This window comes from Vulpes lagopus, chromosome X, assembly GCF_018345385.1.
Source record: "Vulpes lagopus strain Blue_001 chromosome X, ASM1834538v1, whole genome shotgun sequence".
Classification (NCBI taxonomy): Eukaryota; Metazoa; Chordata; class Mammalia; order Carnivora; family Canidae; genus Vulpes; species Vulpes lagopus.
In genome coordinates, this window is record NC_054848.1 from 87,735,667 (window position 1) to 87,757,598 (window position 21,932).

At 37.9% G+C, this 21,932-nt stretch overlaps 1 protein-coding gene and 1 non-coding gene across 7 annotated transcripts in view; one reads left to right on the forward strand and one right to left on the reverse strand.

Moving 5' to 3' along the window:
* The window catches only part of IL13RA2 (interleukin 13 receptor subunit alpha 2), an 86,772-nt gene that overhangs the window by 36,506 nt on the left and 28,334 nt on the right, over window positions 1-21,932 (reverse strand). Inside the window, exon 1 of one of the 6 annotated variants that reach the window (XM_041741382.1) lies at window positions 21,099-21,120. The exons of 1 other annotated variant lie outside the window; for it this stretch is intronic. The gene's annotated coding sequence lies outside the window, so the exon portion shown is untranslated. Of the gene's footprint in view, window positions 1-11,697; window positions 11,760-12,346; window positions 12,413-21,098; window positions 21,121-21,932 lie in introns of those variants that run through there. 4 more of the 6 variants (XM_041741373.1, XM_041741378.1, XM_041741375.1 and 1 more) reach the window with 4 other exon arrangements.
* Window positions 3,292-3,395, forward strand: LOC121483635. Its single transcript, XR_005985766.1, has one exon. It is a non-coding gene; the product is annotated as a U6 spliceosomal RNA (small nuclear RNA).

Consider the following 21,932-nt stretch of genomic DNA (forward strand, 5'->3'; position numbering starts at 1 on the left):
GACAACAACAAATTATAAAGAGGATGTTGGAGCAACAGAAACAATCATTCGTTGCTGGTGGGAGCACAAAGTGGTACCACCACTTTGGAAGACAGTTTGGTGATTTTTTAAAAGCTAAACATTCTTACTATGCCAATCAACAATCATGCTTGCTGGTATTGACCCAAAGAAGTAAAAAACGTAGGTCTACACAAAAATCTGAGCATGGATGTTCATAACAGTTTCATTCATAACTGTCAAAACTTGGAAGCAACCCAAACTGTCTTTCAAGTAGGTAAACAGATAAACAAACTATGGTACATCCAGACAATGGAATATTATTCAGTGCTAAAAAGAAATGGGTTATCAACCCATATCTTTCCATGGAGAAACCTTAAATGCCTATCACTTAAAGAAGCCAATCTGAAAGGGCAACATATTATATGACTCCAACTATATGACATTCTGCAAAGCCAAAAGTATGAAGACAATAAAAAGATCAGTGGTTCCCAGGGGTTGGAGTGAGAGATAGGGATGAATAGGCAGAGCACAGAGGATATTTAAGGCAGTGAAAACACTCTGTATGATACTATTATAGTATAGTATATAATACTAGTATAGTATATAATAGTATAAAGAGTGTATACGTGTCATTATACATGTGGTCAAACACATAGAATGTACAACATCAAGAGTAAACCCTAATGTAAACTATGGACTTTGAGTGATAAGGATGTGTTAATGTAGGTTCATCAATTTTAACAAATGTACCATTCTTGTGTGGGATATTGAAAACTGGAGAGGCTATCCATATGTGGGAGTAGAGGATAGATGGGAAATTTCTGTACCTTCCTCTTTATTTTCCTATGAACCTCAAAAATTAGTCTTTTAAAAATCAAATTATATAAACTTAGAGTTAAATAAATTATATATAATACAAGCAAAATTAATAAAGTGTGAGTCTTCTCTCAGGATACTGGTAGAAACATAAAATGGTACAATCTTATTTTGGAGGTGGTACAGCTAAGATTACTAGCTGTCTCATAATATTCATCTCCTTCAGTAGTAATGGAGCCCCCAGGGTTTAGCAGGACACATGGCCACACAAAATGAAGACTACATTTCTGAACACCTTTCAGGTACATGTGACATATGCTTAAGTTCTAGCCCAAGAGATATAAATGGAGTGTTATCTCTAATCTCTAGGTCACACCTTTCTTTTTTTTTTTTAATTTAAATTCAATATAGTGTATAATTAGCTTCAGGGGTAGATTTAGTGAATCATCAGTTGCATATAACATCCAGTGCTCCTTACATCACATGCCCTCCTTAATGCCTATCACCCAGTTACCCCATTCCCCCCACTCACCTCTTTGGGTCATACCTTTTAAAAGAATGGACATTTTCTCCCCTTCCCTTTCCTCCTTTCTCTAACTTGCTGTTTAGAATATGGTTTTGGTAGAGGCACCTGGGTGGCTCGGTTGGTTAAGGACCTTGGCTCAGGTCCTGGGACTGAGCCCCGTGTCAGCCTCTGTGCTCAGTAGGATGTCTGCTCCTCCCTCTGTCCCTCCCCCTGCTTCTGTGCTTTCTCTCTCTCTCTCAAATAACTAAATAAAATCTTTTTAAAAATATTTTTAAAAAGAATATGGTCTCCTGGGCAGCCCGGGTGGCTCAGAGGTTTAGCGCCCCCTCAGCCCAGGGTGTGATCCTGGAGACCTGGGATTGAGTCCCACTTCGGGCTCCCTGCATGGAGCCTGCTTCTCCCTCTACCTGTGTCTCTGCCTCTCTCTCTCTCTCTCTCTCTCTCTCTCTCTCTGTGTCTCTCATGAATAAATAAATGAAATATTAACAAAAAAAAATATGGTTTTGGTAGTGAGCCACTTTTGATCAAATAGATGAGGGAAACATCCTAGGTGTGGCAGAACAACGAGTTTGGAGTAGCCCAGGGCTCTTGACCTCATGCAATAAAGCTGCATTTTCTTCCTGAGACCTGGATTAGCTACCTTGAGACAGTCATGTGAGAGCAAAATAAACCACTTTGTTATTTAAGCAGAACCTATAACCTAATTAGAGGAGTATTTAGCATTGTATATTAAAATGTTATTTATTTTTTTAAGATTTTATTTATTTATTCATGAGAGACACACAGAGAGGATGGGAGGGGAGGATATACTGAACCATTCCATTTGCAAATATTATAATCACAAAATGCTGAAGTTGAAACTTTTACAGTGACCAAAAAATCATTTCGATTTCCCCCTCTGAGGCCTTAGAAGTCCTTACAGTGGTAAACAAGAGGATCCAAGGGCTGTAGGACTCTCTATGGCCCTCTGGAGGTTCTGCTCATAATAACTGCTCTTGTGAACCACAGCACTTCCCACTACCACAAGCCCCTCAATGTTCTGAATGATACTGTGATGATGCACTCACATATCTCTAATCATATGTAACTTCTCCTTTTCCAGATATCGACAGTTTGCCCCACATGATTTTGGTTATTTGTAGGATACCCTGAAGTTCAAGTTTCCTCTCAATAAATCAGTACTAATTCTGTCAAAAATGTGCAGTCTTTCCTGCAAAAGTGCTTGATAAAGCAGATGGCTGATTCCATAATTAGTAATTAATCACTGCTGGATGAGCAAAGTCAAACATACCCAGGGAAAGGAACACTACTTGTAATAGGATCATGCCTTTAGAATATGGCTTTGTCTTCCTTTGCCTTAGCTTCCAGGGGAAAATTAGAATGACTAATACCTCCTACCCCCCAACTCCACTACATTCCTTAGTAGTAGGTGGGCTGCTCTTCAGGAGCTCCTAGGCTCACTTGATTCTATTGATACTTACTGCCAAAAAACAAGATATGTGTACAAATTTACACACAAAAACACGTACTTGGCTTCTACCATAAATCACTATGGCTTAAAAATAAATGAGAAAACAGAGACCAGAGAAATTCAATGATTTTTCCCATAATCTCATTTCATTCCAGTTTAGATCTTTGCTGCTTTAATTTTTAATTTTTAATTTTTCTGCTTTGCAAAGACTTGACTGTTTTTTCCAAATTTGACCTTTTTCCATCAGATTTGACCTTGTTTCCTTTCTTTATGCCATCTAGATTAGCTTCCATACCCCAAACTAAACTTGCCTCTTTTTTATCATACTTCCTAACAAAATCCCAACTCTCAGGGCTCCCCTGTGCCTGTCACTGCACAGGTAAGTGCTGATGCAACAAGTCCCACAACAGATTAGTTCCATGATAAATTTCTAACATTCCATTTTATATAAATCCACAGTACTATCAAAAACAGTATTGTGCTCACTTCAGCAGCACATATACTAAAATTGGAACAATACAGAGATTAGCATGGGCCCTGCGCAAGGATGACACGCAAATTCGTGAAGCATTCCATATTTTTATGGAACCTGCTTCTCCCTCTGCCTGTGTCTCCCCCCCTCACCGTGTCTCTCATGAATAAATAAATAAAATCTTTTTTTAAGAAATAAAATCTTTTTTAAAAAAGAACACTATTAACTGTCTCGGTTCAATTTTATTTCATTATTGAGAACAATTAAAACATTTTTCTGATATCTTCAATTCTTTCACATCCCCTCTCCTCCAACCTCAGTACATGACCTTGCCTCTTTAAAACCAAAATTAAGACATCGGATGGAAATTCCCTCATCTTCCTGATTCCACATTTTCCCTATATCCTCTCCTCCTTCCCTCCTGCTATCATAAAGGAAGTATATTTCCTACTATCTAAGATAAAATACCTCTTCTGTGTTTTTGGATTCTCACCCTGCTCAGATTATTAGGAATCTTACAATTTAATTTTTTTCTTCTCTTCAATATCTTCAACATACATAAGATGTATGTACGGATATATGTCTCAGCCAGATATATCCCATTAGCATTCAAACATACTTACCTCTCCCTAAATTTAAAAGATTTAAACTCTCTTGCCCCCATATTTGCCTCCAGCTACTGCTCCAAAACTTCTTCACAGCCAAACTTCTAGAGTTATCTGTAGTTGCTATTTTCTCCAGATGCCCCTACTCACTCTTTATAACTCCATTTTCTTCTAGTTTTTTTTCCTTCATCCCACCACCAATTCATGACTCTCTTAAAACAGGTCCGACTAGAGTAACTAAAGACCTTCATGTTACTGAATCAATATTTTTTATTCCAATTTTGTTTCTTTTAGTGGTGTTTGCCTGTTTACCACCATCCTTGAAACACTAGTCTCTTGGCTTTTCTGACAACAGCATCCCAGTTTTCCTTCCATCTCTCTGGCTACTCTTTTCATTTCATTTTAGGCTTATTCTTTACTTATCCTAATATTCTACATCAGAGTTCTTTGAGGCCCTCATTTCTTCTGACTCTATGTTCTCCCTAGGTAGAACACTCTCACACCTTCCATTACCATCAATATGACAATGACTTTCAAACATATATCTCTCATCCAACCTAGTGTGTTAAGCTCCAGACTTGTGTATCTAATTGCTTTCTTAAGATAATCACTTGGAAGTCTCAAAAACACCTCCAATGCAAAATGTCAAATACCAAAATCATAATCTTCCATCTGAAAGTGGGTCCTCTTGTCAGAGGTGTAGTAGCTGTAAGGTGCAGTAGTTCCATCTGACTAGTTAGCAGCAGTGTACATTCAACAGTACAAGCCAGAAACCAGTCACCCTAGACACCTGACATTACATCTCCCATGTCCAATCCATAATCAAATTGTTTTCAAACATCCCTCGAAACTACTTATATCCATCTATCTCCCTCCCATGCCAGTCCTTTTATCACTCTCATACTAGTCCAAATCACCATGATAATTTGCCTGGACTATTACAATAGCTTATTTTATAAAAAAAAAAAAAAATCTGTATTCAGCTTTTAACCATCACTACTGCGCACTAACAAACATTTTTTTTTTTTTTTAAGTAATCTCTATGCCCAGCCTGGGGCTTGAACTCATGACCTCAAGATCAAGAGTCACATGCTGTACAGACTGAGCCATTCAGGGGCCCCTAAAATAGCTTTTTAATACATCTCCTTGAATTTACTTTGGCCCCACTCTATTTCTACATTATAGGTAGAGTGCCTTTCTTCTGTTTTGCAAGTGAAAATCTGATTATACAACTGCCCCGCTAAAAATTCTTCATGGCTTCCTCTTTATCTTGGGATAAAAATAAAAATTGTTTACTTAGTCCTCAAGGTCCTAAATATTGTAGCATCTGACTACTTCTAGAGACACTTTTTACACACTCTTCTATTTTGCACTCTGTACTATTACCACAGGACCTGTGCACATGCTCCTCCATCTGCCTAGAATATTTATCTCTCTCTCTATCACTTATGGTTAACTGTAAGGCCCATGAGAGTAGGAACTGCTGCTTCTGCTTTTATATTAGCATAATGCATATTACAAAGTAGGCATAAATATTTGGTGAATGAATGAATGAACTGATATGGGTTTAAGACTATAAACTAGTTATTTCCAAAGGTCATCTTATTTTGGAAAGCTGACAGACTCCTGATCCAAAACAAATTTATCAGTGCTTTATCATGGTACCTTGATAGTTCCACATTAGTCACCAAAGGATTCTTCTCAATAACATTTTTGAGCTATGCAAATAACAAACCAGTACTTGTCAAAAAACAGCTGAAGAAGAAAGTCTATCTTCCCTAGGACAATGATAAATTCCACTTATGCAGATCATCTTAAAATATCCAGGTAATCCTTCCATACATGATTTAAAAACACTGATAGACAATGTAATAGTTTTGAAATAGTTTTCTCTGTTTCAAAGAACATGAATAGGGGATCCCTGGGTGGCGCAGCGGTTTGGCGCCTGCCTTTGGCCCAGGGCGCGATCCTGGAGACCCGGGATCGAGTCCCACGTCGGGCTCCCGGTGCATGGAGCCTGCTTCTCCCTCTGCCTGTGTCTCTGCCTCTCTCTCTCTCTCTCTGTGACTATCATAAATAAATTTTAAAAAAAAATTTAAAAAAAAAAAAAAAAAAAAGAACATGAATACACATGGGGATTATGAATACTCAAAACATTAATGTAACCTATCATCACTTTCCTTTCCTCTATTTCCAGTACCAAATAGTAGCATAACTTAACAAATTTTAGTGTCCTTAAATGGAAACATGGGGGCAGCCCAGGTGGCTCAGGGGTTTAGCACCACCTTCAGCCCAGGGCCTGATCCTGGAGACCTGGGATCGAGTCCCACGTCAGGCTCCCTGCATGGAGCCTGCTTCTCCCTCTGCCTGTGTCTCTGACTCTTTCTCTCTCTCCTCTCTGCTGTGTTGCTCATGAATAAATAAATAAAATCTTAAAAAATTAAAAAAAAATGGAAACATAGGAGTCATCCTAGATTCCTTTTACTCATTTATCTTCAATCACCATTTCATACACATACACAATATCATAAAGATTCCATTCTCTAAATACCTTAGGGGTCCATCCATATCACTCCATCTTCACTACCACAACCCTAATCCTAGCCCTTAACATCTCTTGACTGATCAACTGCAATAACCTCCTGATGCATTTCCTTCTAATAAGTGAGATTCATGTCATTTTCCATGCTGTAGTCAGTGTGACCTTTTCAAAACACAAATATGTCCATTCAAACACTTTCACTACCTTCCCATAACCCTACAGAATGATTTATAGTAATAGCTCATAATTCAATGTGCTCATACTGTGCCAGTGCTTCCGAAAGCATTTTATGGCATTAATTCATTTAATCCTCATCACAGCATTATGAGATAGGTATTGATGTCATCCCGTTTTACCAATAAGGAAAGTGAAGCACAGAGAAGCTAAATGATTATCGCATGACCTCATAGCTGGTAAGTGATAGAAGCAGATTTAAAGCCAGGCAAGTGTCATTCCAGAATTTGGGCCCTAACCTCTATGCTGTATTGCCTCTTATAAAGTACACCTCTTTTGTTGGGAAAACTGGGCAGCCCCATGCAGAATGATACTGGACCAATCTCTTATACCATACACAAAGATAAACTCAAAATGGTTGAAAGATCTAAATGTGAGACAAGAATCCATCAAAATACTAGAGGAGAACACAAGCAACACCCTTTTTGAACTTGGCCACAGCAACTTCTTGCAAGATACATCTCTGAAGGCCAGGGAAACAAAAGCAAAAATGAACTATTGGGACTTCATCAAGATAAAAAGCTTCTGCACAGTGAAGGAAACAATCAACAAAACTACAAGACAACCTACAGAATGGGAAAAGTTATTTGCAAATGACCTATCAGATAAAGGGCTAGTATCCAAGATCTATAAAGAACTTACCAAACTCAACAACCAAAAAACAAACAATCCAGTCATGAAATAAGCGGAAGACATGAACAGACATTTCTCCAAAGAAGACTTACACATGGCCAACAAGCACATAACAAAATGCTCCACATCACTTGCCATCAGGGAGATACAAATCAAAACCACAATGAAATACCACGTCACACAAGTGAGAATGGCTAAAATTAATAAGACAGGAAACAACAAATGTTGGAGAGGATGTGGAGAAAAGGGAACCCTCTTGCACTGTTGGTGAGAATGCAAACTGGTACAACCACTCTGGAAAACAGTGTGGAGTTTCCTCAAGAAGTTAAATAGATATACCCTATGACACAGCAATTGCACTACTGGGTATTTACCCCAAAGATACTGATGTAGTGAAACACCAGGACACTTGCACCCCAATGTTTATAGCAGCCATATCCACAATAGCCAAACTATAGAAGGAGCCACGATGTCCTTCAACAGATGAATGGATAAAGAAGATGTGATATATATATATATGTATATAAAACATATTATATTATATTATATTATATATACTATATTATATATATGCTATATTATATATATATATATATATATATATATATATATATATATATACACACACACACACACACAATGGAATATTACTCAGCTATCAGAAAGGACGAATACCCACCATTTGCTTCGACATGGATGGAACTAGAGGGTATTATGCTGAGTGAAACAAGTCAATTGGAGGATAATTATCATATGGTTTCATTCATATATGGAATATAAGAAATACTGAAAGGGATTATAAGGGGAAGGAGGGAAACTGAGTGGGGAAAAATTAGAGAGGAAGACAAACCATGAGAGACCCCTAACTCTGGGAAACAAATAAAGGATTGTGGAAAGGGAGGTGGGTGGGGGGATGGGGTAACTGGGTGACAGGCACTGAGGAGGGCACTTGATGGGATGAGTACTGGGTGTTATACTATATGTTGGTAAATTGAATTTAAATGAAAAAAATTTTTAATAAAAAAATAGGAAAAAAATAAAGTACACCTCTTTAGCATGGCAATCAACACTTTTCATTATCTGGACCTTACCAACACTTTCAGTCTCATTTCCTACATGTAGATCTTAAAAAGTGGGGTCTTGTTTTATCTCTAAACTTTTGTCCATGTAGGTCCCCTGATACTAATATTGTTTTAACCAGGCTAGTCATGGATTACTCCTAGTCACTGAGATTCAGCTCAGGTAGCAGCACTTCCCTCTACATATTTTCTGAATACACCTTCTCCCAGACTACACTGAGAGTTACATCTGCACTCTCTACTGAAATATTAGGAAATGAAATTCCACAATAGATTAAAAAGCACTCACAATTTAATGAAGGGAAGAGATTCATAAATAGACATATATATGGCAACATATTTTGAGATAATTATGTGTGTTTTGCTCAAAGATTTTTGCTTCTCCCTCCCATTTCAAGAAGATAACCAGGCTTTTTTATTTTCCTTATCTCTCCCAAGAGGGCTCCTCCTCCCCTGTTGCCAAGACTAAAAGCAGTTCTGCACACAGACATACCTTCCTAGCTTTTGTATTGTCAAAACTCAAGCTCATAGGTGAGATTATGCTTAGGAGTGCCAATGCAGGTCTCAAGAAGACAGATGAAATTTCTTTTAGGGTATTCAGGAGGGAAAGGAACATAAGCTTTAAACAAAAGGAAAGAAGTCAGGGGTTAGGTAGGGGTTAGAGGCAGCAGGGAGAACAGCTCAACATTTGATGGTAGCAGCCTAGGAACAGGCGAAAGTTCAGAGGAATTTTAATGAGTGTGCTGGGCCTTAGACACAGGGGACCCAATCATAGCAATGATTCAGTCCCCCAAGCATTGCATAGAAGCAGCAGCAGCAAACCTGAAAGGGCCATCCCTGGCTGAGACAAAAAGGGCCTCTCTAGTATTTTGGTCTCAGTATATTTGCATAACCTGGTAGGAGGCTCAAGTATTTTTTTTTTTAAGATTTTATTTATTTATTCATGAGAGGCAGAGACATAGGCAGAAGCAGGCTCCATGCAGGGAGCCCGGCATGGGACTCGATCCCTGGTCTCCAGGATCCCGCCCTGGGCCAAAGGCAGGCGCTAAACCGCTAAGCCACCCAGGGATCCCCAGGAGGCTCAAGTATTAACTGAAATTGCATATCTTACTTTCTTGACAGAATGCTGAATACAGGGTAGCTTACAGGACATATTAAAATGTGAAATTTCTTGCATACCAAAGTTGCAGACTAATTTCATATTAACTTCAGTTATAATAAGGTGTGGTAAATTCTAGGAGAGAGGAAAGCACTTAGAAGCACAGAGGAAAGCACTTAGAAGCACATCTACAAGAAGCTTGGTTTGGCTGCAGTGTAAGAGGTACTAGGTGTGCTTTCTGAGCCATATTAAAAAACTCTGGACTTAATACTGATGGTAGTAAGTGGAACTGACAGGAAACAGTATTGAGGAAAAGTACTGAAGTAGAAGATTTCAAGGAAAAGGTATTAAAAAGTCAAGTGCCTCAGATGCCAACAGACATGGCATGGGGGAAAGTAAGACAAGAACTGCAATGTGTCTGCTGTACTTGGAAATAAGGAGTAATCAGTAATCAATTGAGTGGCTCAGTGGTTGAGCATCTGCCTTTGGCTCAGGTCGTGATCCCAGGGTCCTGGGTTTAAGTCCCACATCCGGCTCCCAGCAGGGAGCCTGCTTCTCCCGCTGCCTATGTCTCTGCCTCTCTCTCTGTGGCTCTCATGAATAAATAAAAAAAAGTCTTAAGAAAACTTAAAAAAGGGCAGCCCAGGTGGCTCAGCGGTTTAGCACTGCCTTCAGCCCAGGGCCTGATCCTGGAGACCTGGGATCCCTGCATGGAGCCTGCTTCTCCCTCTGCCTGTGTCTCTGCCTCTCTCTCTGTCTGTGTCTCTGCCTCTCCTTCTCACTCTCTCTGTGTCTCTCATGAATAAATAAATAAATAAATAAATCTTTAAAAAAAAGAATTAGTGATTTTGGTAAAGGTGGCTATATGTATGGACCACTTTTTATTGGAGCTTAGTTGTATGGGTTGTGCTAGTCTTGGTTGTACAGAGAAGGGTTAAGAAAATGTATCTTTTTTTTCTTTGCTGAGAAAAGAACCCATACAGAGGAAGAGACTAAAAGACAGAAGAGAAAGGGAATAATGACATAAAGAGATCCCTGAAAAAGCAAGAGGTCAGCATGTAATCTAAAACTAAAGTGGAAACACTGAATTTGGACAGAGACAAGAAAAAAGCATGGATGAAGACAAAAATTGATATGTCTATAAAAGATAGTGAGGTGGGTGCATAAGAGGTTTGGGTGCACGTGATGGCATTTATTTTCTGTGTTTTCACAGAAAACAGGAGGTAGGAGACAAGCTTACCTCCTGAAATTAAATATGTAGTAGCTGAATAGAAGGCTCAGATGGAGAGCAGAAAGTTTGCACCAAAGAGGGTGTAAAAGAACTGAGGGAAATCCAGATGACTCGGAGTAAAGACATATAGAAGGATGCTCTGGTTAGTACCTATTCATTCTTCAGATTTCAGCTCAGATGTTGCTTGCTGAGAAAAGTTTAAATGAGGCCCCTGTTATGTGCTTTATGAGCACTATATTTCCATTAAAGACCTGTAATGGTTTTAACCTTATACTAACTTGTGGGATTATCAAGTTAATTTCTATTCCAACTTAACCAACTGAGCCACCTGGGTGCCCTCATTTTTAACATTTCTATTGCCTTTCACAACATTAGTAGTGATCAAGACATTTGGCTCATTTTACAGATAAAGAAACTAAAAGCAAGATTGTTTAGTCCTTAGTTTATTATTCTCTGCTCAAAATAATCATCATCATAATTTTATGCAATTTACCTAAGTATTAAACTCTCTGAAGTTAATAAAATTTGCATAAAAAACAGCTGGTAAATCCCCTCTATTCATGTCACAGTTTCATATACCCTCATACGTATTAAACAAAGAAAGTGAATCTGGAAATATCCAAAGTGACTGCAGTGTGTAAAAGTGATCGTCAGATTTAAGTGTTAACTATGTATTTTTTCCAGAAGAAAACAAGCATCAAATGTATAAGATGCTAGTTCATTTCAGAGCAAAAGCAATGAAAATTAGAATTTGTATTTTAATGACTCTACTGTATACGTAAATAATCATAATATACAAATAAATGAAAATGATCACATACAGAAGATATGCATGTTTCATAAATCAGATCTAATATCATATAAAACATAGCAAGTCATTCATTTTAGAGGAGTTCTATGGTTATTTCTGAGATTAGGAGATAAAAGTTGCTGCAAAGTAGAGAATTCTCTTTTGGAATGCCTGAGTGGTTCAACAGTTGAGCGCCTACCTTTGGCTCAGGGCATGATCCCAGATTCCGGGGTTCGAGTCCCACATCAGGCTCCTTGCATGGAGCCTGCTTCTCCCTCTGCCTGTGTCTCTCATGAATAAATAAAATATTTTAAAAAGAGAGAGAAAGAGAATTCTCATTTATAGGAAAAAGCCACATAGAAAATAATGTAATATACACTAGGTATATTATATAAGACTGATGAATCACTGACCTCTACCTCTGAAGCTAATACATTATGTTAATTAACTTAATTAAAATAATAAAAGAGGAAAAGTTTTTAAAAGAAAAGAATTTCAGACAACTTCTTAACTCTAAAATGCAATTATCCTTATTTCCAAAGGACCAGTTTTGCTTATAAGAGGTAATACTTTTAGAGGAAATAAAGGCCAATAAGAAAACAACTAGAAAAAAAAAAAAAACTAGAAATTAAAAGCAATAATGTTATTCATACTGATTACCCAGCACCTATTAATTGGTTGCATACAAAAAATGCAGTATTTCCTCAAATTAGTATATATCAAGTCAAACATTTTTCCATGACATTTATGAGCCCATTTTCTATTTAGAAAATTTTAACTATTTCTTTTTAAAATAAATTACCTCTCATCCCCACACTTCCTCCCCCAAACTTCAGTTCCAGACTTACTGTGAGTGAATATGTACCCAGTTACAATCAAATTCTTCTGAAATACTACTGAAATCTGTCTCAATGAACAGCTTCTTAGCTTAATGTATTTTAAATGACCTAAGAAATGAAGTCTTTATGTAGGAGGAGCTCTGGTTTATCCATGGAATGTACTGTCATGAGAAAATTTGCATTCAAAGCAGGTCAGCATTCAAGGTTATATTTGTCAAAAGATTCAGAGGAAATCACAAGTTCATCTGAGTGATTTTCTTTCCCTTTTAATTAGTTCCTGATATGGCATTTTCAGTATGCCAATGTTATTTTACTATGTGACTCACCACACTGGGAATTAAAAGATAATCCAAAGGTAAGTATGTGATTGCCAGGTCTATGCTGTTTCTTCAGAGTGTAATATCCAAAGTATTTCACTGTTTTGAGTTTCAAATACCTTAAGTATGAAAAAGAGTCATAAATGGATAGGGAATCTGGAAACCTGGGTTCTACTTTAGATTTTCCCTCCCACAATCAGCTAGGTGGCCTTGGGCAATTTCCTTAAATTCTTTAGGCCTCAGTTTCAAAACATTTATTAAATGGAACTTCAGAAGTCATCTAGTCTAACCTTCAATTCTAAGCAAAAATTGCCTCTGCATTTCACCTAATAGATGGTCAGTTTCTCATATGTAAAATTAGCAGCTAGAACTAAATGATGTCTTAAGTTTCTAATTTCTAAAATCCTTAGTGTTGGAATACCTGGGTGGTTCGGGTGATTGGGTGTCTGCCTTCTGCTCAAAGCTTGATCCTGGAGTCCGGGGATCGAGGCCTGAATCAGGCTCCCTGCACAGGGCCTGCTTCTCCCTCTGCCTGTGTCTCTGCCTGCCTCTCTCTCTCATGAATAAATAAATAAAATCTTTTTTAAAAATAAATAAATAAAATCTTTAGTGTTGGGAGGGTCGGCAAAAAATAATAATAATAATAAAACAAAATACTTAGTGTTGTAATTAAAATTCAGTCATTGTCATGTATGTGGAGTTTTTTTTCCCGTTGACAGTTTATCAAATATATCATTACATAATGAAACAAGATTTTATTTCAGCCCAGGTAAAAGTAAATAAAGAAATTTAAATCACCATCAAATTGCCCCTCAATATTCAAGTCTCTGCAGGGTAATCTCCATGTCCAGGAACCATGCAAAGCCATAAGAAGCTGGAACACTTTGGATGCTTTTCTAAAGTATATGACATGGTGTCAGGTACTTATTCCAAAATACAAGTAAATTGAGATTGAATCCAGTCTATATATCACCTAATATTCCACTGGTTAAAAAGCATTTTCCTCAGTTCAAAACACAGGTACAGACTTGATAAATTCTCTCAGATACCAAAGATACATTTTACAATTAATATGTGAACAAACAAATAAAAGGCAAGGGGTCTAAATGAAGAGAAGACCGTGGATACAGCCTTCTATTCTTTTTTCTAAAGATTTTATTTATTTATTCATGAGAGACACAGAGAGAGAGAGAGAGAGGCAGAGACACAGGCAAAGGGAGAAGCAGGCTCCACACAGGGAGCCCAATGCGGGACTTGATCCTGGGACCCCAGGATCACACCCTGGGCCCAAGGCAGGTGCCAAACTACTGAGCCACCCAGGCATCCCCAGGCTTCTCTTCATTACTAACTTTATCTTTAATTCTAAGATTTTTAAAAATTTTTTATTCACTGCATAGTTGATCCTCTACCCTAAATTGAAATCCTCAGGTGGGAAGAAATTGAGCATTGTTTAGAGAGTTTGGTATCTGCTTTTCAGATGTGAGCTAGTTGGTTTGTTTCACAATTACTTTTTCAAAAATTATTTATCAGACCTACATGAGAAATATTCTAATCAGAATTTGCTGACATGATGGTAAGAAAAATACTGAGATTCAAAATCTTCTTTCCTTTTCCTGTGATTGCAATTTCAATTAACTTATTTATCTTCTTCTATTCAAAAAATTCTCCATGAAGTTTTCTTCAAGCTTCCTGTTTTCCCCAAATCTCCTGGCTCTTGCAAACATTTCATTATACTATATTTTATAGTTTTAACAGAGAGTTACAATTAAAAGAAATACATATATAATCATATATTGGAATGATACAGTGCATTTATTTATAGGCTTGCAAACCATAAGCTAAATATAGTTAATACAATTGGGAAAAGTTTTTAAAAATAAAATAAAATACAGTTGGAAGCAATAGTGCACCATGCCTCAGATACTAAGTTTCATTAAATAGGAACTTCCACCCTGATTTTATAGCTTAATCAGTAAAAGCATGGCTAAGCTTTGCTTCATGGTGTGAAGAAAAAGACATTAAAAGATAATTTCGGGTGCCTGGGTGGCTCAATTGGTTAAGAGTCTGCCTCTTAATTTTAGTTCAGGTCATGATCTCAGAGTCTTGAGATTGAGTCCCACATCAGGCTCAGAGCTCAGTGAGAAATCTGCTTGTCCCTCTCGCTCCCCCTTACCCCTCACTCCCTGCTTGCCACGTTCTCTCTTTTGTAATATAAATACTCTCTTTTAAAAAAAGAATGCATTTTAATATACCAAAAATCCTATTTGATGGCTTTCTACTGATATCAATAGAAGTCGCCAATGGTAATTGTGTGCTTGTACCTTAGCACTCATTACTCTGCCCCAAATATAAGGCATGTTGCAACCCCTAATAAAGAGAATTTGGGAGTAAACCTTATTGGCACAGAGAAAGGAGGCTAGATAAAACTAATTGGAGCAGTCCCTCCCTAGCTGGAAGTTAGTCCCAAATCAAGAGTGTAAACCAACATTTGATGCAGGTCAGGGTCAGTGTCACCTAGGGCGTAGTGAAGAGGTACATCAAAGCCTCAGGGTAGGGAAGTTCTTCAGGATAGTTGGGATCAAGTCACTCTTCTGGGAGAATTGGTTCTGCAAGTAATCAACAGTCAGTTCTGGAAAGGGACCAACAGAAACTAGGGAAAATGATTTAGGCCTGGGCCGTAATTTCAGCAGAGACAGAGAACTGAGTTTCCATATGGGAGCCAAAATCCAATGAAACAGCCAACAGCAGATGGTGGGGTAAGAAACAAAGGCTTAAGTCTGATGCTTACAAAGTTTCCCAGGGACCCAAATCAATTCCAGAGGCACAGCACACACTAGGCTATTTCCAGATTTCTACCTGCTAAAAGAGAATAGCTCTCACTAGGGCAGAGCTATGTAGGCATTGAGACTTCCTAGGCTGACACCATGAAGTGAAACTAGGACACATACCAAGGTACACAAGTACAATTCCTGGACTTTCCAGCAGGAACATATAGTACTTTATTATCCTCCTGAGATAGCTAAATAGATAACTATTTCAGTTTTACAAATGGATATCACTCAAGTTTCAATAGGTTGTTACTTTCCAAAAGTCAAAAATTCAAGAGAAATAAAATCTAGCTGGGCCCGATACCTAGCCCAGTGCTTATGCTCTTCCTGCAGAGTCATACTACTGCTAGAATTCTCTTTGATATCTCAGTAGCTGAACTAGTTGACTAGCAGGAATCATGATACCTCTTTCACTATGCAAAGCTATAGCTCCTATTCTGTTGACCATCAAAACAGGAAATGCGTATTCCTGAACTGCTGCTCAAACGAAGTAATCAGCAAAGTCAGTATTTAGTGCCTCAAAGTGTTATTTCCTTTGTAAGTTTCAAGGATACTAAATAAGCAAAAACAAGAAAAATAAATATTAAAAAAATAAAAATAACTGCTGACTATTTGGTTTATAGGTACAGGTGCACATACACACAGAGCTCTTAACAAAATTACTAGATTTGAGGACAGTTTTTAAACATTCAGGCAAATGTCAAACTTCTGAGAGGCTTTTTTCACATATCACCCCCAAAAACCTGACCTGAAAAGTTATTTGGTAGACTTGGCATATTGTACAGAAAAGCAGTGTCTTATAAAGAACACACTCTGAGACAGAAGGCATCTAGACTGCCTGCTTTCCCTGAATTCCAGTCTTTTTATACTGAAGCCAACTAATTTATGAATCCTGAATTCCCCTCCACACTACCATAGATTCAACAGAATACCAGAGTTTAGATTCTCAGGAAACCCACATGAGTTGAGAAATACAGTTAGCAACATCATGATCTAGTACCCACATTAACACCAAATAGACTTAAACACAGACCCACAGACCACAGAGGTCAGCAGCACCAAACTCTACTTTCTATTCACTCACATTCATTCAACCTTTATACAGCAACGATGTGCCAAACACTGTGCTAGATGCTGAGGGTACAAAGATTAGTTAAATACTATCTCATGTAGCTCAATGCTAGTTAGAGTGGGAAAAACTATAGAAACTACTGAATAATTACAGTACAGTGTGATAAGAACAGCATACTATAACAGAATCCATAGAATCATTGGCAGCTAAGGAGCTCAGACAAGAGAACTCATTCTACCTGCTTTGTGATGAAAAGGGTATCTTCTGGCAGAAATCGCTTTGGTGGTCGGTCATTCTTGCTCCTGATGTCAAATTGTGATATAATAAATAAACATATTTGGTCTTTGTCTTCAGTTCCTGGCACAGAGCTCCTAAAACCCTTAGAAATTCCTAGATGACAGAGGTGTCTTTTGTTATTCATAATGAGCCCCTTTCATCCCTACCTGAGCTTATGCTAATGAGGTGACTATTGGTGAGCCCCTAGATAACTTCAGGATGAAGGTCAGTTGCCAGAGGAATCAACCACGTGATTAGAGGGTAGGAACTATCAGCCCCATCTCCCAATCCCCCACTTCCATCCCCACACCTGAACTTCTGAGAGGGAAGAAGAACTAGAAGTTGAGTTCAATCACCAATGGCAAACGACTTAATCAGCTAGGATGGACCTAAGGTAGCCATTCTAGCAGGAATATACTATCATTGGCCATTCTAGCAGGAATATAGGTATTACTTTATTTTATCCATTTATCTCCCTGAGATAGCTAAGAAGATACTATTTCAGTTTTACAAGTGGATATCATTCAAGTCTCAATAGGTTAAGTTACTTTCCAGAAGTCAAAAATTCAAGAGAAATAAAATCTAGGTGGCCCTGGATTGGTCCATGGCTTAGTAATGAAGCTTCCATAAAACACCTAAACAGGGGCACCTGGGTGGTTCAGTGGTTGAGCATCCACCTTTGGTTCAGGTCGTGATCGCAGGGTCTTGGGATCAAGTCCTGCATCAGGCTCCCCACCGGGAGGCTGCTTCTCCCTCTGCCTATGTCTCTGCCTCTCTCTGTGTGTCTCTCACAAATAAATAAAATCTTAAAAACCCCACCTAAACAGCCAAGTGCACAGAGCTTCCACATTGAAGAACACATGGAGGTACCAGGAAGGTGACTTGCTTGGAAAGAGAATGGAAGCTTCTCAAGATGCATCACCCCTACAAACACACAACACACACACACACACACACACACACACACACACACACACTTACATATACACCTTGCCCTAAGCATCTTTTCCATTTGGCTGTGCCTGAGTTGTATCCTCTATAATAAACATGAAAGAGTAAGCAAAGTATTTTCCTGGGTTTTTCTAGTGAATTATCAAACCTGAGAGGGGTCATGGGAACTCCTGAATTTATCACCAGCTAGTTAGAAATACCGGAACTTTCAGTTGGCATCTGAAGTAGGGATAGTCTTATGGGACCGGGCCCTTATCCTGTGGAGTCTTTGCTAACTACATGTGTAATATAGTATAGCATGTGTTATATAATTACATGTAAAATGTCAGAATTTGAATGAATGGTAGGATACTCAGTTGGTGTCACAGAATCTGAGACTGGATAATTGCTTGATGTCAGAAAACATCCCTGACAAGTCAATCTTCTTTTTTTTAAGATTTTATTTATTTATGCATGAGAGACACAGCAAGAGAGGCAGAGACATAGGCAGAGGGAAAAGCAGGCTCCCTGCACAGAGCCTGATGCAGGCCTTGATCCCAGGACCCTGGGATTACGCCCTGAGCCAAAGGCAGATGCTCAACCATCGAGCCACCCAGGTGGCCCATCAATCTTCTTTATAACCGTTTATGCATCAAATATTTGGAAAGACCTAGGTCTTTTCAGGAAGTTTATCAAGATAAAGTTGCCTGATGAACTGTGGCAGAGTTGGCTAATGTTTTTCAGTATCCATAGCTAATGTTATCCAGTATCCTTCCACTCTTCCTTTTATTAATTGAAACTCATAAACTTTACCTGTGTACACAGCCTCCCAATCAAAGACTATATTTTCCAGACTCCTTTGCAGTTTGGTATGAAGATATGACAGAAATTTAGAGGATGATATGCAAGTAGAAGTGATATGCACCACCTTTGGATCCTGTTTTAACAAGAAAATCTCTTGTCCTCTTCCTTCTCTCCCCTCACTGAACTAGCAGGCTATTGCACAGATGGGATAGTAGGAACCACATTTGACCACAGAGACAAAGTCAACATACTAGGAGATGGCAAAGCTACAAGGTAGAAGGATTCTGAGCCTTGATGACCTGCAGCAGTGCTGGCTGCCCACCTCTGATCTGTTGCTTGAGCCATAATCTTTTGAGGTCTCTTGATTTCAGCAACTTACCTTGTACCCTAAATAATACAAAAATAAATCTTCATTAAAGTGGAAGTGATATTACTTAATGTGTCATCCTTCCCAAAGTCATTTGTATCTGGAATCCAAAAATCAAAGAATGTATAAAGTCCAAAGGAAAAATATCCTAGTGATGTTTCAGACCTAGTGACAGACCAAAAGTTTTTAGTTTGGGTTTTGGTTTGTATTTCCCTCGCCTTTGAATCTCAGCATACAAGTAATTGTCTACTCCCTCACTCCTTTAATTTGGCCCTGACTCTAAGCTCTGACATGTCTGTTTCTCTCCTTAGTATGTGACTCCCTTAAGAGCAGGAAGTGTGCATTACTTGCCTCTATAAAACTACTTCCTGAATATAGCATATGTTCAATAAATATGTATCAAATGCTTCCAGTGAAGGTAATCAAAACAGCCACATTTCCTCTCTTTTTAAAAACTCTTCCACAAAGAACTTTTATTCTAATAATGCAAATAACTAAATGACCAAAATAATAATTACAGAATAAGCTGATATTGTTGATTGAAACTTGTCAGGCCATATGTTTAATGATTACCCATGGTCTTTAGTCATCATGATGAACCCATGATGTATATACTACCATTGACATCCCCATATTACAGAAAAGATAACTGAGGCTCAAAGAAGTAACAAAACAAAACAAAAACCTTTCTCAATAACTCACATTTAGGAAACAGCTTAAATAGGGATTTGAACCCAGGACTGCTTAACATTAAAAGATACTTTCTTAGCTACAATATAGTCTACCATATGATCCTCCAGAAATGGCCTGGTAATGTGTAGGGTGGCAAGGGAAAAATAATCAGCCTGGTTTAAGAATGAGTTACAGAAAAAAAAAAAAAAAAGAATGAGTTACAGAGGGTAGCCCGGGTGGCTCAGTGGTTTAGCACCGCCTTCGGCCCAGGGTGTGATCCTGGAGACCCAGGATTGAGTCCCACGTCAGGCTCCCTGCATGGAGCCTGTTTCTCCCTCTGCCTGTGTCTCTCATGAATAAATAAAATCTTTAAAAAAATGAATGAGTTACAGATAATAAAGCTAATCTAAACTATGTGGTATGAGAAAGCCAAATCAATATAAATTATATTATGCTTGTAAAAAACTTTTGCTAGTTTCCAGATCAATGAGTATCTTTAACTTGAAAATCTATTCATGGGGAAATTATTTAAACTGGTCTGATCCTTGGCACAGTTATCTAAAAACTGAAGAAAACTGCCCTGGAATGTTCATAAGGATTGCTGTTTTGTGTAAAAATATTTCAGAGAACAATGGAAGAAACAGCATAGACAGAAAATAGACTTCATAAGAACAGTTTGCATGTAGTATCTGCTATCAAGTATTTTGTTAATCAGATATATTTCTAAATTTGCTATTGAGTAAGAATATTCAAGCCTACATAAAAGCAGAAATAGCTAAATGATATCAAATGTACCCATTATTCAGATTCAACAACTACCAAGATAACATATTTATTAATTATCTAATGAGAACTGATACTCCTATTCTCAGACATCAGTAAGTATGTTCACAGAAACTCAAACTGGTAATGCTGAAACAAATCTAAAAATTCTGGTCTCTCTCTTTTAATAGTCAAGAAAATAAAGGACCTAAATGAAGAGATGATCTAATCAAGGTCATTTATAAGCCTATGTAAGAATCAGTTTTCTGATTCTTATTGCTATTCAGTGATAAACACTCTTTAATTTACTTGACTCCTTTGAAAACAATTAATGAAATGCAATAAAAGCCTTTTCTCTATAAACCCATTAAAACAGACTAGGCTGTTCTCCAAATATGTCTTTTCGACCTACATTTTTTCCAAGAACACAGATTACAAAACAACTCTCCCATTTATGCCTTTTAAGGTATAAATGAATTAGGAACACCTGGGTGGCTCAGTGGTGGATAGCCTCCCTTCGGCCCAGGGCATGATCCTGGAGTCCCGGGATAGAGTCGTCAGGCTCCCTGCATGGAGCCTGCTTTCTTCCTCTGCCTGTGTCTCTGCCTCTCTCTGTGTCTCTCATGAATAAATAAATAAATAAAAATCTTTTTTAAAAAGGGTACAAATGAATTATAAAATAAACAGTTCTTCAATCAAAAGAATTCAGAGAAACAATCATATAGAATTTTACCGTAACATCATGATCTTTCCCGATATGTCTCTTGATAATGCTGAGACAGGAACAAACACATGATGAACTTGTTAATGAACTATTAACAGGAAACCAGAGTGTACACATGTGTGTCCTTAGATTGAGGCTTAGTAAAATTAGGAAGTTAAGTTCCAGCTGGAGACCAGACAACCGGCAGAAAATTCCTAACAGCCAGAGCACATCATACTTTCAGGAAAAATAAAGATCAACAACACATATTAATTTTTTCATGTTGTCACTCTATTAGTGGCAGGCATATGGGTTTTCAAATGCTTAAGGAGGCTATTAAACAGGGTCTCAAAACCATCGTATCTACTATTCTTTACATTTGATTTAGAAGAAAACCACAGATTTTATGGGTCATATTCACTGCATATTAACATATGACTTTAAAGTGATTATACTGACTGAAAAGAGAACAGCTAGATCTTTTACACTAATATTGAGATGATCTTGTGAGTGGCATTTCAGATTGGCAGCACATCTTTGAAGAAATGTTTTCTTTCTTTCCCTCAGACCATGACCCACTTTCTCCCTAGGCTACTGCCATTTAGTGATTCATCGGTTTAGTCAGTCAGTTATTTCTTCAACAAATAGTTATTGAGTTTGTGCCAGGTGATGGGGGATACAGCAATGAGTGAACAAATTCCTGCCCTCATTGAATTGACCTTCCAGTAATGGAGATAGACCATAGACAAATAAACAAGCAAAAATACATTAGGTAATGATAAATGCCATTTAAAAAGAGCAGGGTAAGATATTAGTGATGAGTGAAATGAGGGAAAGAGGCTATTATATTTATTTTTTTTTAAA